This window comes from Sorex fumeus, unplaced genomic scaffold (assembly GCF_029834395.1).
Source record: "Sorex fumeus unplaced genomic scaffold, SorFum_2.1 ptg000030l, whole genome shotgun sequence".
Lineage (NCBI taxonomy): Eukaryota > Metazoa > Chordata > Mammalia > Eulipotyphla > Soricidae > Sorex > Sorex fumeus.
In genome coordinates, this window is record NW_026606087.1 from 8,685,904 (window position 1) to 8,700,963 (window position 15,060).

Consider the following 15,060-nt stretch of genomic DNA (forward strand, 5'->3'; position numbering starts at 1 on the left):
TACTCACCAGGGTGACATTTATGTTGCATCCTTGTACACTAGCTAAGTTCCAGAAATCTGTTGTGATTCCAAGGGTCCTGGGGATGATGAGGTACTAAGGAGTGAACCCAGGCCTTTGCATGTGCTCAGCCCTTTGCTTTCTGGCCCCACTTTTTAAGTTATAGACTTAGGAAAATTGAAGGAATGACTTTTAGCAAAGGTATGTTGTGGCCTTGAATAAAATGTTCATATTATATTGCATTTGAGATGTTCTATCAGAAGAGGATGCAAGGGACTTATTTTCTGATTTATAGCTAAGGTTGTTTATCGTTTTAGGTATTTTTCCTGTCTCCCCCACCTTTTTATTTTTTGGACCCATTTGTCAGTATTCAGGGTTCACTACTGGTGGTACTCAGGGATTGGATGGTGGTCAGCTGCATGCAAAGCAAGTGCTTTTAACCCTTGTACTATTTCTCTAATCGCAACCCCCCAGTCTTTTTTGTGGTGCTGGGGGTGAACCACAAGGTCTAACACATGCAAAGCATGCATCCTACCACTCAGCCACATCGTAGGCCTTCTGTCTCACCACTCTGAACAGTTCTGAAAATGTTTTTCTTAGACTAAGTAGTTGAGGGGGTTTTGTTTTTAAGAAGCTCCCTTTTTTGTGTGACTTTGAGGATGTTTCATGCTTTTTGTCTGAGGCATGTTTTTGTTGAAAAAAGAAAAAATGGTATGCATGTACTAACCTCAAGTCCCTCAGTATAGTCTGCAGTTTACTTTTTTTTTGTGGTTGTTGCTTGGTTCTAATTTACCATAATATTTATGATGATCAGATATGAAAAGCAACAAAGAAACTTAAGATTTTTAAAAGACAGGAAGATCAGAGGAAATAATTTAGAAATAAACAAGATAAGTATATAAAATCCAATTTATAGTAACTTCTGTGTATTTTTCTAATAAGCTTTATATGTGCTAGATTCATATCTACCTTTTATATATATTATATATATTTTATATATATTATATATTGCACCATAGCTTACTGTTGATCTGTGGTCTTTTTGTTTTTGTTTTTTTGGGCCATATCTGGAGAGCTCAGGGCCTACTTTTGACACTGTGTTCAGGGATCACTTCTGTGGGGCTTGGGGGACCAAATGGGATAGAATTTGCATTGGCCATATGTAAAGCAAGCACCCTTTCTACTGTACTATATTACTCCTGCCCCTGCCCCTGTATTTTTATAAAAGTTATTTCAATGGTGACTTTAGCAATGAAACTTTTTGGGGGGCAGGAGTTCGACTGTGTGTTTGTGGTGGGGGTGTTGGGGCATACTTGGTGGGGCTCAGGAATTATCTGGCTCTGTACTCAGGGATCACTTCTGGTGGCGGTTGGGGGACTGAGGATTGAAAATGTGTGTGCCAAGCAAGCACCTTAACCACTGTACTATTTGGTCTAGGACTGAAGCTTTTTATGGTATGATGATTAATTTTTTTGTTGTTGTTGGGGAGGCTTGCATACCTCTCAGTGCTCAGGGCTTGCTTACTCTTGGCTCTATACGCAGGGATCATTTCTGGTAGGACTTGGGGGACCAAATGTGGTGCCCAGGATTGAACCCGGATCTGCTGTGTTACAAGGCAAGCACTATACCTACAGTACTGTTGCTCCTTCCCTTAGCTTTTCTTTTTTTTATATTTTGTGCATTTTGTGTTCTGTTTAATACATTTTGTTACTGAAGAGTCCCCCAAAATACTGATTTTGTCCAAACTTTTTTTTTTTTTAATTTAAAATATTTTTAGTTTGGTTCTTGGGCCAGACCCGACGATGCTCAGGGATTACTCCTGACTCTGTATTCAGGAATTACTTTTAATGGTGGGTGGGAATTATATGGGATGCTGGGGATTGAATCTGGTTGGCCCTGTACAAAGGAAGCATTCTACCTGCTGTACACTCTCTCCAGCCCATACCCACTACTTAAAAAAAATGCTTCTTGGGGCTGGAGCGATAGTACAGCAGGTAGGGCGTTTGCCTTGCATACGGCCGACCTGGGGTCAATCCCTGGCATCCCATATGGTCCCCTGAGCACCGCCAGGAGTAATCCCTGAGCGCAGAGCCAGTAAGAATCCCTGAGTATCGCTGGGTATGATCCAAAAAGAAAAGAAAAGCTTTAAGCTTTTATTTAAGACCTATGATCCATAGTGGACTTTAGATCTTATAAGGCAGGCACATTTCATAGATTGCACTCTAAAAATCTGAGAGAGGAGAGAAGGGGGGAGAGAGAGAGAGAGAGAGAGAGAGAGAGAGTGTGAGTGAGCAAGTTGGCAGGGGTTAAGGCAATTACCTTGCATGTAAAAGACTCAGGTTCAATCCTCAGTACAGCATATGATCCCCTGAGCACACCAGTAGTCATCATTGAACATTGAACACAGAGCCAGGATGAGCACAGATGGGTTTGGTCCAAACAAAGCCCGTAAAATGGTGATCTGCTTCTCTAGAATATCTGGTTTTTTTTTTTTTAAGCTTTTACTTTTTAAAATTTAAAATTTAAAAAAAATTTATTTTTTGGGCTGGAGAGAGAGCACAGCGGGTAGGGCGTTTGCCTTGCACGCAGCCGACCCGGGTTCGATTCCCAGCATCCCATATGGTCCCCTGAGCACCGCCAGGAGTAAGTCCTGAGTGCAGAGCCAGGAGTAACCCCTGTGCATCGCCAGGTGTCACCCAAAAAGCAAAAAAAAAAAAAAAAAAAAAAAAAAAAATTTATTTTTATAAAGTAGTTCACAATATTTGATTACATTTAATATTTGAACACCAAACCTACCATTAAACCTTTCCACCATCATATTTCGGATGTTTTCATTCCCAGCCCCAACCAACCCCTGCCCCCAAAGCAGAACCGAAATAATTTTGTATTGTTTGTTATGAATAATTTGCTAAAAATGATGCAAAAAAGGTTTCTTAGGAGAAAGTCTGTGAAGATTGTTGTATTTCACTCAGGAGCCATTTAGAATATCTGTTTTAACTTTATCACACTGTATTTGAAGTTTAGAAGAGCTCTGAGTCAAGGCATTTGCGTGGAAGCTTTTGACACATTCCTCTAATCTTGCCATTTGTCTCATCATCCTAAGGTTTCACATCTAATATGATGGAAGATTTGGTAGCAAGTGCAGGTCCCCCTTCCCCCTTTCTCAGTCGTAGTGTCATACTGTGGAAGATGCCCTTCTCTTAGCCTCTTTGCTTCCTCACTTCTTCATCATATCTAAAGAGATAGTAGAATCATTATTTTTACTGCTTTCTGTGGTATGTATCACATTGGCAGGGCCTTATTAGCCCAGAGCTTTCTACACTCCTGGCATACTAATTTTTCTCTTTTGAAGGGCTTGTCATTCTACCATCATAGGGCTGTTGGTGTTGAAACTGTGTCAAAACTGCCACATCTGCTTATGGCACATACCCTTCCATATAGCTTTTATACTTGGGGGCCTGTAGGATTTAGGCCTCCAAAACCCTTGGCATTGGCTAGTTAACTGTGGAGGAAAACAGGAGAGTACATGGTAGGCATCTGGTGCTAAAGAGGAAAAAAGGGCCAGAGCTATAACACTATATTGTAACACTACTCTGTGTGTCATAGAGAATCTCTCCTGCCTTTATATGTCTGGGAAATGGGGTTGGGAGAACATAAGCTTTACTTTTCAGCATTCTATAAAGCAAAAGAAACATTTCTGTTGCTTTCACAGCTGGGCTGGAAATACAACAAGGCTTTGAGATGATCAGTACAAAGCTTTTAATGTACATTTGGTAAAATAAATGCTAGTTTTTGTACTTAGACTTAGCACGAATTGGTAGCTATGTTTTTATTATTTTTAAATTTTGGCACCATGGTTTGCAATTGTGCTAGTATTAATGTTTCAGCAATACAGTGTTGCGGTGCCAGATCTGCCATCTGAGTACTTGCATTCCTCCACCACTTTCTATAGCTCCTTCCCCTTGCTCCCATAAGCATTATCCCCACATTACAAATGAAGAAACATTTCATAGCAGAGAAACCTTGAGCATGTTATTTAAAAGGTAACAAGGCATGACAGTTTGTAGTATTTTTAACAACATATGCCTAGTGTTCAAAATCTCCTTTGTCTACTATAGTGTGTATATTATGAGATATATTGCAATTCTTTTCTAGCTTCATGTGGATGAAAGGCCCTTTAGATTTGTTACATTTGTCTGTCCAGAGCAGATACCAGGTTAATCAAATATGTTCATGAATTTTAGGAGTACTCTGTCAAGATTGATGGATAAATTGCTTGAGTATGGAATAATGTAACATATGAGAATGGTGTGTGAAGTAGGTCTTAATTCCGTGATGACTGAATGGAAAAAACATTACTCTGTGTTATATTTATAACTTGAATTTGTTGAGAAGGGTGTGAATATGGTGTGAGGTTTTAGATGAATTGTTTTGATTAAGTGCCTTTCACATTCAGTAAATATTTGTAGAATGATATGTTGATGAATTGTGAGATATTTTATAATTTTTTTTTTTTTTGGCCTGTACCCTACTGTGCTCAGGGCTTACTCTTGGTTCTATGCTCAGGGATCATTCTTTGTGGTGCTCTGAGGACCTGTGTAGTGTTGGAGATTGAACTGGGTTGGCCACGTGCAAAGCAAGTCCTTTAACTCTCTGGTCCTGAGTTGTTGTATTGATACCTTGAAGGAGAATTAAAAAACAAACAAAAAACAAACAAACAAAAAGGGTGCTACTGTGGCCAGCAAGAATATAGCAAGTATGGTGGACAATGGACACTGATGGAGGGATGGGTACACGATCATTGTATAACTGAAACACAAGCACAAAAATATGTAAGTCTGCAACTGTACCTCATGGTGTTTCACTAATAAAAATTAAAAATAAATAAAATAAAATAGGAAAAAAAGAATACAGCAAGTAAGGAGCTTTCCTTGCTCACGTTAGATTCCTGGCATGCTCCACGTGGTCCCCGGAGCACCACCAGGAGTGATTCCTGAGCCAAGAGCCAGGAGTAATCCCTGACCTGGTTTGGCTCAAAAACCAGCACAACCCCCCTTCAAAAAAAAAAAAGTATTACTTTGTTGGCTAGAACATTTTAATTTTTGTTTTTGGTCCATACCCAGTGGTGCTCAGGACTTACACCTGGCTCTTTGCTCAGGAATCACTCCTGCTGATGCTTGGAGGACCTTGTGAAGTTCTAGGGATCAGTCTTTGGTTGGCTTTGTGCCAGACAAACCCCTTACCTGTTGTACTAATCTCTCTGGCCTCTGGTTAATTCTTCACCTCCTGTACCAAATTAGTTAGGTTATATTAATGGACTGTGAAAAAAGTTAATTTTATCTTAATCAAAAAATTGAGGTGGGGGATCAGAAATGACTTAACTGTAAATATTATTTATTTTTGTGCCATACCCAGTGATACTCCAAGGTTACTCCTGGCTCTGAACTCAGGAATCACTCCTGATGGTCCTCAGGGGACCATATCAGATACTGAGTATCGAACCCAGTTCAGCCACATGCAAGGCGTCCTACCCACTGAACTGTCTGTCTGGCCCTAAATATTATTTTAAGTGAAATCATATTTTTGGTTTTTTTTTTTTTTTTTTGGCTTTTTGAGTCACACCTGGCAATGCACAAGGGTTTCTCCTAGCTCTGTACTCAGGAATAAGTCCTGGCTCAGGGGACCATATGGGATGCTGGGAATCGAACCTGGGTCAGCCGCATGCAGCGCAAACGCCCTACCCGCTGTGCTGCTGTGCTATCACTCTGGCCCCTGTGAAATCATATTTTAATACAAATGTGCTGTTTAATTTTGTTAGAGTTCTTTCTTTTTTTTTTTTTTTTTTTTGCTTTTTTTGGGTCACACCTGGCAATGCACAGGAGTTACTCCTGGTTCATGCATTCAGGAATTACTGCTGGCAGTGCTCAGGGAACCATATGGAATGCTGGGAATTGAACTTGGGTCTACTGTGTGCAAGGCAAACGCCCTACCCATTGTGCTATCGCTCCAGCCCCAGATTTTGTTAGAGTTCTCGATACAAGATAGGGAGAGTGGTCATGTGTTGTCAGTGATTAGTAAAATTATTTGAACAGGGGCTGGAGAGATAGTACAGCAGGTAAGATACTTACACATGCCAGACCAGAGTTTGATCCTCAACATTTCAAGAGTGATTCCTGAGTGCAGAACCAGGAGTAACACCTGAAAATCACTGGGTGTGACACCAAAATGACAAAAAAAAAAAGTATTTGAACATATTCTTTTTTATTAAATATAAACTTAAATATTTAACTTTCTTCCAATATACTTTGCTGCATCTATTGAGAATAATTTTTCTTTTTCATTGACAATGGTAGCTTACATGCATGAAGTTTGTAAATATTAAAATAAAGCCTTGGCATAAGGGGTCAGAGAGATAGTATAGGGGTTAAGGTGCTTGATTTGTATCTCAGAACCACTTATGGTTTCCTGAGTAGTCAGGAGTAACCTCTGAGTTCTGGCAGGTGTAGCCTAAGAACAAAAGTCTTGCTTGATGGGGAAAGTAATTTACATGCAATGTATTCACTGCAATTTGATTTGTTCTATTTTTTGTTTTCTTATTTGTATAGATAGTAATACCAGTACATGTTCTGTCGACCATTCTCAGAGTTGTTTCCGTTAGGGATTGTTATTCCCTTACTTGAAAAAGGTCTTTGAGAAGTGGAAAGAAGTACCTATACCTGGTAGATGTGAATTGTGGATGGGCAAAATGTGGATGAAATGTGGAGAATGTTTAGCTAATAATGAATCGGTCTGTTTGGCAGAACATGTGATATTCAGAGGAAATTATGGAGATATGGTTACAATGAATTAATTGGGGGAAAAATAAAACAAAGATTTTATTGGATAGACTATTTTAAAAAAGTGAGGAAGAGATGATGGTATTTGACTAAAATAGCTTGAATACAGTCAACTGCCACCATTGCCTCTATAAATAACTCACTTACTATAAAATTGCTACCTTGTTAATTATTTATCTAGGGTCCCCTGCTTAGCATTTAGCAGACCTGATGATGCTTTAGGAAAAAGATTGGCATTAGTATGGTTGATGATCTAAGTGGAACTCATTCATTTTCAGAGTTTCTTTAGGGTAGAAGACCTGAGAGATGCAGAAGATGGAGAAAATGGGAGATTGAATTATTGGATTGACATAGCATTTACTTACTGGGCTCTGAGGAGGTTGTAACTTTTCATATAAAACTTTGGCAACAGTATTTTTCCCCCGCCTTTGTTTTTTGTTTTTGTGCTCAGGCTTTACTCCTGACTCTACTCCTCACTCTCTGCTCAGTTACTCCTGGTCTTGGTGGGATTTGGGGGACCATATATGGTGCCGGAGATTGAACCTGGGTAGGCCACATTCAAGGCAACTGCCCTACCTGCTGCACTATCTCTCTGGCAGCCTTTAGGTTGTTTGTTTGTTTGCTTTTGGACTACACCCAGTGATGTTCAGGTTTGCTCCTGGCTTTGCACTCAGGGATCACTCCTGGTGGGCTTGGCGAACCATATGGGGTGTTGGAATTAAACCCAGGTTGACTGTGTGCAAGGCAAGTGTGGCACCTCCTGTACTATTGCTCTGGCATAAATTTCTTATTTTATATAGTATAGACAGAGAAGAAAATGCACAGAGTATGAATGTGGTGGTACAATTATGAAAAATTTGAGTTTATGAAATATGCTGAACTTTTGAAGAGGAGTACTTTTTTTTTTTTTCCCCTTTATTTTATTTTATTTTTTTTAAAGTTGTAGATTTACAATTTTTTGTGCTTTGGTTTCAATTATACAATGATCAGATACCCATCCCTCCACCAGTGCCCATTTTCCACCACCATGGATAATATCCCTCCCACCCCCATCCCCCCAACCCCCGTCTCTGTGGTAGGGCAATCCCCTGTGTTCTCTCTCTCCTTTTGGGTGTTGTGGTCTGCAAAAGAGGCATTGAGTGGCAAACATGTTCAGTCCATAGTATACTTTCGACATGCATCTCCCCTCCTGGGAGGATCCTCCAAACATCCTTTATTTGGTGCTCCCTTCTCTATCTGAATAGCCCTTTCCTCTAGGATACCCGGCTGGCCTCTAAGTTATGGAGTAATCCTCCTGGTGCTGATCTCAGCTATTCTTGGGTATTAATCTCATACTTTGTTACTTTATATCCCCCAGATGAATGCAATCTTTCTATGTCTATCCCTCTCTTTCTGACTCATTTCGCTTAGCATGATACTTTCCATATTGTACCACTTGTATGTAAATTTCATGATGAAGAGGAGTACTTTTAATTTTTTACACCAAAGCAATAGGATAAGCAGAAATCTTAGGCAGTGAAGGCTTTGAGGAAAGATCCATATTTTCCTTTTTGGAAATCTTAGTGGGAACAGGTACTTTGGGTGATGAGAAGGACCCCCTGAACTCTGCCAAGAGTAAACCCCAAGCAAATTGGTGACAGTAGCCCCCAAGCACCACCAGGTGTGACCTCCAAGTCCCAACCTCATCCCCCCCCCAAATGGGAATATGTGATATGTTAGTCTTTCTAGTCTACCCCTTTAAATTAGGTGCAAATTAATAGGAAGTGTTTTCTTTTGTTTGTATCTGTGTATTTTATTACTAGTTATTGTGCCACACGTTGACAGTGCTCAGGGCGGGCTTATTTCTGGCTCTGTGCTCTGATATCACTCCTGTAGGGGCTCAGGGAAACAGATAGGGTGCTGGGGATCAAACCCTGGCATCCCATATGGTTCCCCTGAGCACCACCAGGAGTGATTTCTGAGTGCAGAGCCAGGAGTAACCCCTGAGCATCCCTGGGTGTGACCCAAAAAGCCAAAAACAAACAAATCTTTTTCCTTGTCCCCACCCTTTGATCTTGTGTGTCTGGTGTTGTGCACTTGGTCGAGTGTATCAGAGATTGTATACTTTTAGTGATGGTGATCTCCGTGGCAGTGCTGCTGAGATTGTACTAATCAAAGTGGGGTGGGTACTGGGGTTCAAACTTTTGGTCTTAACAGACAGCACTCTGCCACTGAGCTGCATACCTGACACATAATTCTTAGCTTTAAAGAATTATTTATTGTACCACCTTGAAATAAATGCACTTTATTCATTTTTTTAGTGTTACTGTAGAGATAGAGATATGAGCGATCCTGCATGCTTATAGTAGAAAATTTAGAAAATACAGAAAGTAAATATATATATAAGCAATCAATATTCTACCTTTCAGAAATAACGTAATTATATGGGATATTTTGACTTTTCCCACATTTTTGTGTTGAATTAAAATTGCTTATAATAAAATTCAGATTTTTGCAGTTTATAAGAAAATTATGCTGTACATTTTGAGGACCATATATTTATTTCCATTTACTGTTCTTTATTGTGTATTAAATTTTTTTTTTTAAAGTTTGTTTGTAGGGACCACTTTTGGTAGTGTGTGGGAAGCCAGGTGCTGCTAAAAATTGAACCTCAGAGCCTTGTAAGGCACATGTAAGGCATATGCTTTACATAGCTCTGACTTGCTTTAAAATTTCTGTGAGATTTTTCTAATAATGTCATTTTATTTTGCATTAATTTAACTTTAATTAGATTTTCTCCCACAGGTTCATTGCTTTATTTAAGAATGACCTGAGTGAAATCTAAAGGCACAAGTTGTAAAAAGGAAGGGTAGGGGGACAAAACAGAAGAAAAAATATAGCTTTCAGCTACTTTTTTTTTTGCTTTTTGGGTCACACCCAGCAATGCTCAGGGGTTCCTCCTGGCTTTGCACTCAGGAATTACTCCTGGCAGTGCTTGGGGAACCATATGGGATGCTGGGGATCGAACCCAGGTTGGCTGCGTGCAAGGCAAACACCCTACCTGCTGTGCTATCACTCCGGTTTTTTTTTCTTTTTTCTTTTTTTTTTTTTTGTGTGTGTGTGTGTGTGTTTTCCTTTTTTAATTTAATCACCATGAATTACAGAGTTCCAAAGTAATTGATGATTGAGTTGCAGACTTATTCCATTCTCCTCCAGAGTGATCACTTCCCTCCAACAATGTTGTATGATACTCTTCTCTGACCTATTTCCCCTTCCCCTTACCCCTTACCCCTTCCCCCTAGTGGCAGGCTTCCTACTGGAAATCAGTTCTCATGCACTTTGTTTCCCCCACTCCCCAACTCTGCTTCTTTGTATCCCCCATGTAAGAGAGATCATTCTGTTTGTTTTTTGGGCTACACCTGGCCATGCTCAGGGGTTACTCCTGAATCTGTACTTAGAAATCTCTCTTGGTGATGCTCAGGGGACCATATGGGGAACTGGGGATCGAACTCACATTGGCTGCGTGCAAGTCAGAGATCATTCTGTGTCTGTTCCTCTCCCTTGAACATGTCACTCAGAATGATAGTTTCTAGATCCATCCACATAGCAGTAAATTATATGACTTCATTTTTTCTTATGTATGAGTAATATTCCATTGTTGATATGTACCACTATTTCTTTATCTGATTATAAAATTACAAAAAATGTGTATTTTTTTTGTTCTTTTGGGATACTCTAGTGGTGGTCATCAGGTTTTAATCCTGGCTGTGTTCAAGTATCATTCTTGGGGTTGCTTGGTGGACCATATGCAGTGTCAGTGATTAAACCTGAGTTGAAATTGCTTGCAGTTTGGGAATCACAGACAACAAAACTACCTGACTAAAATAACAGAGTTGTCAGGATTCTGCTGGCACATGTGAATGTGAGATTGAACTTGAGATCATGATGCTTGCAAGGCAGGCATTGGTAACACTGTTCATTGATTTTTGGCAGATTTTTGTTGTTTGTTTTTATTTTTGTGCCACACCAATGGCGCTTGGGATGTACTACCAGTTCTTAGCAGAAGAGTTACTTTCAGTGGTGTTTGGGGGACCATATGGTACCAGGGATTGAACTGAGCATCATCTACTTGCATGGCAAATGCCTTGCCCATGTACTATCTTCTCTGACCTATTTTTGGCAGTTTTAAGGAATATTGATCACTTGCTTTGTAGACTCTCCTTCAGTTGGGATGTTTTTCTCATGGTTAGAATGGGGTTGTGATTTTTTGTTTTGCTTTATTATTATTATCATTATTATTATTTTTGGCCCACCCAGAGGTACTCGGGGCTTATTCCTGGCTCTGTAATCAGGGATCACTACTGACCATGCTTGGGGGACCATATAATGTTCCAAGGATTCACCTCAGATTGTATGTGTGCAGGCCAAATACCCTACCCACTGTGTTCTCTGGCTAAGGATTGTGATTTTTTGAGGGTACAGATGTAAATTGCCTTGTATCTAAGATACATTCATGCTATATCACTATGCTATCACTTTTTTTGGGATTTGATTTTGGGTTATACCCAATAGTGCTTAGGAATTACTCCCAGCTTGGTGTCAAGGGATTTTTTCTGGTAGTTCTCAGAGGACCATGTGGCTTCCACATGCAAAACAGTACTCCAGCCTTTTGAATCATCTTCTTGGTAGTATTTGACTGATTTTTCTAATACTAAAGTTACTCTTGGATCTAGAGAGGTAGTACCAGGATTTAAGGTACATGTCTTGCATGTGGCCAACCCTTGTTCAATTCGCAACACTTTATGGTCCCTTGAGCATCACCCTGTGCAGCCCTGGAGGCTCCAAGCACTGATTGGATGAATCAGGTTATCCTTAGAACTCCAGGGCCCTCACATTTAACCTCCTTGGTTGAGAACCACTGGAGGGGCTCTTGGACCTTCTGATCTCCACTTTGGAACCCCTCTCACCCCCAACAAATTACTTTTTCTATGAGTAACCCATAATTAAAGGTGTTTGTCTTGCACACAGCTGATCCTGGTATGAATCCCTGACACCACACATGGATCCCCCAAGCACTGCCTACAGTGATTCTTGAACACAGGCGTCAGGAGTGTGACCCACAAACCAAAACCAAAAACTGAACAACAAAAAATGAATACATAGAGATATTTTAATGAATATTTCTGACCTTTCAGATTATTTCAGAAAGATTTGAGGGGGCTGGAGTGATAGTACGGTAGGGTGGTTGTTTGCTTTGCATGTGGCTGACCCGGGTTCAATCCCAGGCATCCCATATGGTCCTTCGAGCACTGCCAGGAGTGATTCCTGAGTCCAGAGCCAGGAGTAGCCCCTGAGCATTACTGGGTGTGCCCACCTCCCCCCCAAAAAAGTCAGAAATATTTGAGGGATATAATCTTACTGTTGTTATTTTATTTAAAAAAAAATCACCAATTTAAAAAAAATTTTATTTGCAGGTGGGAGTTGGGCCAAACTCAGCAGTGCTCAGAGGTTGTTCCTTGCTCTGTTCTTGGGAGTCACTCCCAGTGGTACTGGAGGATTTAGTGTTGCCAAGGATTGAACCCATCCTCCTGCATTCAAAACATTGAATGTTGAGCTAACAGTCTGACTTTTACTCCTATTCTTTTTTAAACTCCTCAGTTGTGTGTATTTTTTTTTTTTTTTTTTTTGCTTTTTGGGTCACACCCAGTGATGCTCAGGGGTCATTCCTGGCTCTCCACTCAGGAATAACTCCTGGCGGTGCTTGGGGGACCATATGGGATGCCAGGGATTGAACCCAGGTCGGCCGTGTGCAAGGCAAACGCCCTACCCGCTGTGCTATCGCTCCGGCCCCAGTTGTGTGTATTTAAAGGGAGATAATTTTGATGTATTTTATTCCAGTTAACATTGTCGCACTGTAGCACTGTCCTCCCAGTTCATTGATTTGCTCCAGTGGGCCCAGTAATGTCTCCATTGTGAGACTTGTTGTTACTGTGTTTGGCATATTGTGAGACTTGTTGTTACTGTGTTTGGTATATTGAATATGCCATGGGTAGCTTGCCAGGCTTTGCCCTGCTGGCGAGATACTCTCAGTAGCTTGCTGGGCTCCCTGAGAGGGGTGGAGGAATCAAATCCCACTCGGCCAAGTGGGTCGTGCGCAAGGTGAACGCCCTACTGCTGTGCTATTGCTCCAGCCCTATAATAGAAAAGGAAAAAATACATTTGAACAAATTTTGATCAGTATGAAACTAGAAAGCAGTTATTTAGTAGCATGTATTTTTCCCCTAATTTTTCTTTCTTTCTTTCTTTTTTTTTTTTTTTTTGATGCTAGGTATCCAACCTGGGACTTTTTTTTTTTGTTTGTTTGTTTTTTGTTTTTGTTTTTGGGCCACAGGTGGTGCTCAGGGCTTACTCCTGGCTCTGCATTTAGGATCACTCCTGGTGGGCTAAGGGTGTTGGGAATCGAATCTGGATTGCCTGTGTGCAGTGTAATTGCTTTTCGTGCTGTACTATTGCTTTGACCCCTCAACTTGTGATATCTGCATGTGAAGCATTTACACTCACCCTTGATCTGTTTCCCCTAATCCTCTCATCCACCTTTTAACTTGTGAAAATGAACCTCTTAAGGTTACTTTGTAAATGATCAAGTTTCCTGTCCACATTAGAAGAAACATTTGGAAAGGTTGAAGAGATAGTGCACCCTGTAGGACATTTTTCTTTCATGAGGCCAAACCAGGTTCAATTTTTGGCCTTCCATATGGTCCTGACCTGAGACTCCCAGGGGTGATCTCTGAGTGCAGAGTGGGGAGTAAGGCCTGATCACTGCTGGATGTGACTTAAAACAAAGCAAAACAAAAACGTTTGGAGCTGTGGTTTATAAGTTTAGGGGTCATGTAACCATTTGAGAATTTGAAAAAGGTGTTCCTTCCTTGGAAAAAAAAATATTTTTTTAAATTTAAAGTTTGTGATTTATTTCAGAGAGTCTAGGCATTTCTTTGAAGTTTTCAGCATAAACATTCCTCATTTAAGGCAATACAAATGTCAAATTGTTTTTGATGTGGTCTGAATAGAACAAGTAAACAAAGAAACTGTTAGAAATCTTTTAAAAACATGCAAGCTTAAAAGCATCTTTTATGGAGCTAGAGACATAGTATAGGAGTTGTAAAGTCCCTGCCTTGTATGTGCTTAACCCCACTTCTATCCTTGGCATCACCTTTCCCCCTGGTACTTCCAGGAGAAGCCCCCAGCACTGATAGGTGTGGTCCAAAAATCCTCCCCCTCAAAAAAAAAAAATCTGTTATGACTTACCTGAGCTGTACTGCCTTGTTATTGTTTTTTTTTTAAATATAGGAGTACTGCTATTTATTCAGCCATTTATTAAGCTGATTGAATTTGGAATGAACTCCACATTACTTAAAAAATTTTTTTTTTTATTTAATCACCATGAGATACAGTTACAAAGCTTTCATGTTCGAGATTTAGCTGTACAATGATCGAACACCCATCCCTCCACCAGTGCACACTTTGTACCACCAGTGTCCCCAGTATATCCTCCCCCCTCCACGTCCCAGTCCTCACTCTTCCTCCATGGCAGACAATTCCCCCAATATTCTCTCTCTACTTTTGGACATGATGTTTTGCTCGAATTTTCCAACCACCATTCAAGCATGCCTGGCAGAGGCAGATGCTAGATCATTTATTGTCCCTTGCTCATTTTGAATATCATGAGTGCCGTGGCCATGCACTTCTGGAATCCTAAATTGTAGATGATTGGGTTCCAGAGACATTTCTATAGGTATTAATCCATTTTGGGATTCACTTGGATGTGTCTGGACCAGGGCTGTTGGTGAGCTAAGATGGTGCCCAGAGGCACATTGTGGACATGACAGCCAGGCCAATGAGCAGGTGGGTAGCTGGGGAGGGACAGCCCGGCACCTCTGTTGCCATGCAGCATGAAAATTAGTCCTGGAACCCGCATACCAGTGCCTTACTTTTGGAAACTCTTGGTTGCCAGGACTCCATCTGGAGTAGGCGGGGAGATTGCACCTGCTTTATCTGGGGTGCCCTAATGCGAGTGAAATTGGCTCGGTATGGGGCCTGGAGAGATCTTTGGCTCTCTGGTGTCTTCTGAGACTTGCTGCTTTGTCTCTGGACCAGGGCTATTGGTGCGCTAAGATGGCGCCTGGGGGCAAGTTGTGGGCATACCTGGGCCTTGCTTGTGGAAGATCTTGGTCACCAGGTTTCCATCTG

At 40.8% G+C, this 15,060-nt stretch overlaps 1 protein-coding gene across 4 annotated transcripts in view; it reads left to right on the forward strand.

The window, feature by feature from the left end:
* The window catches only part of DENND5A (DENN domain containing 5A), a 99,855-nt gene that overhangs the window by 8,980 nt on the left and 75,815 nt on the right, over positions 1-15,060 (forward strand). The gene's annotated exons all lie outside the window — the stretch shown is intronic.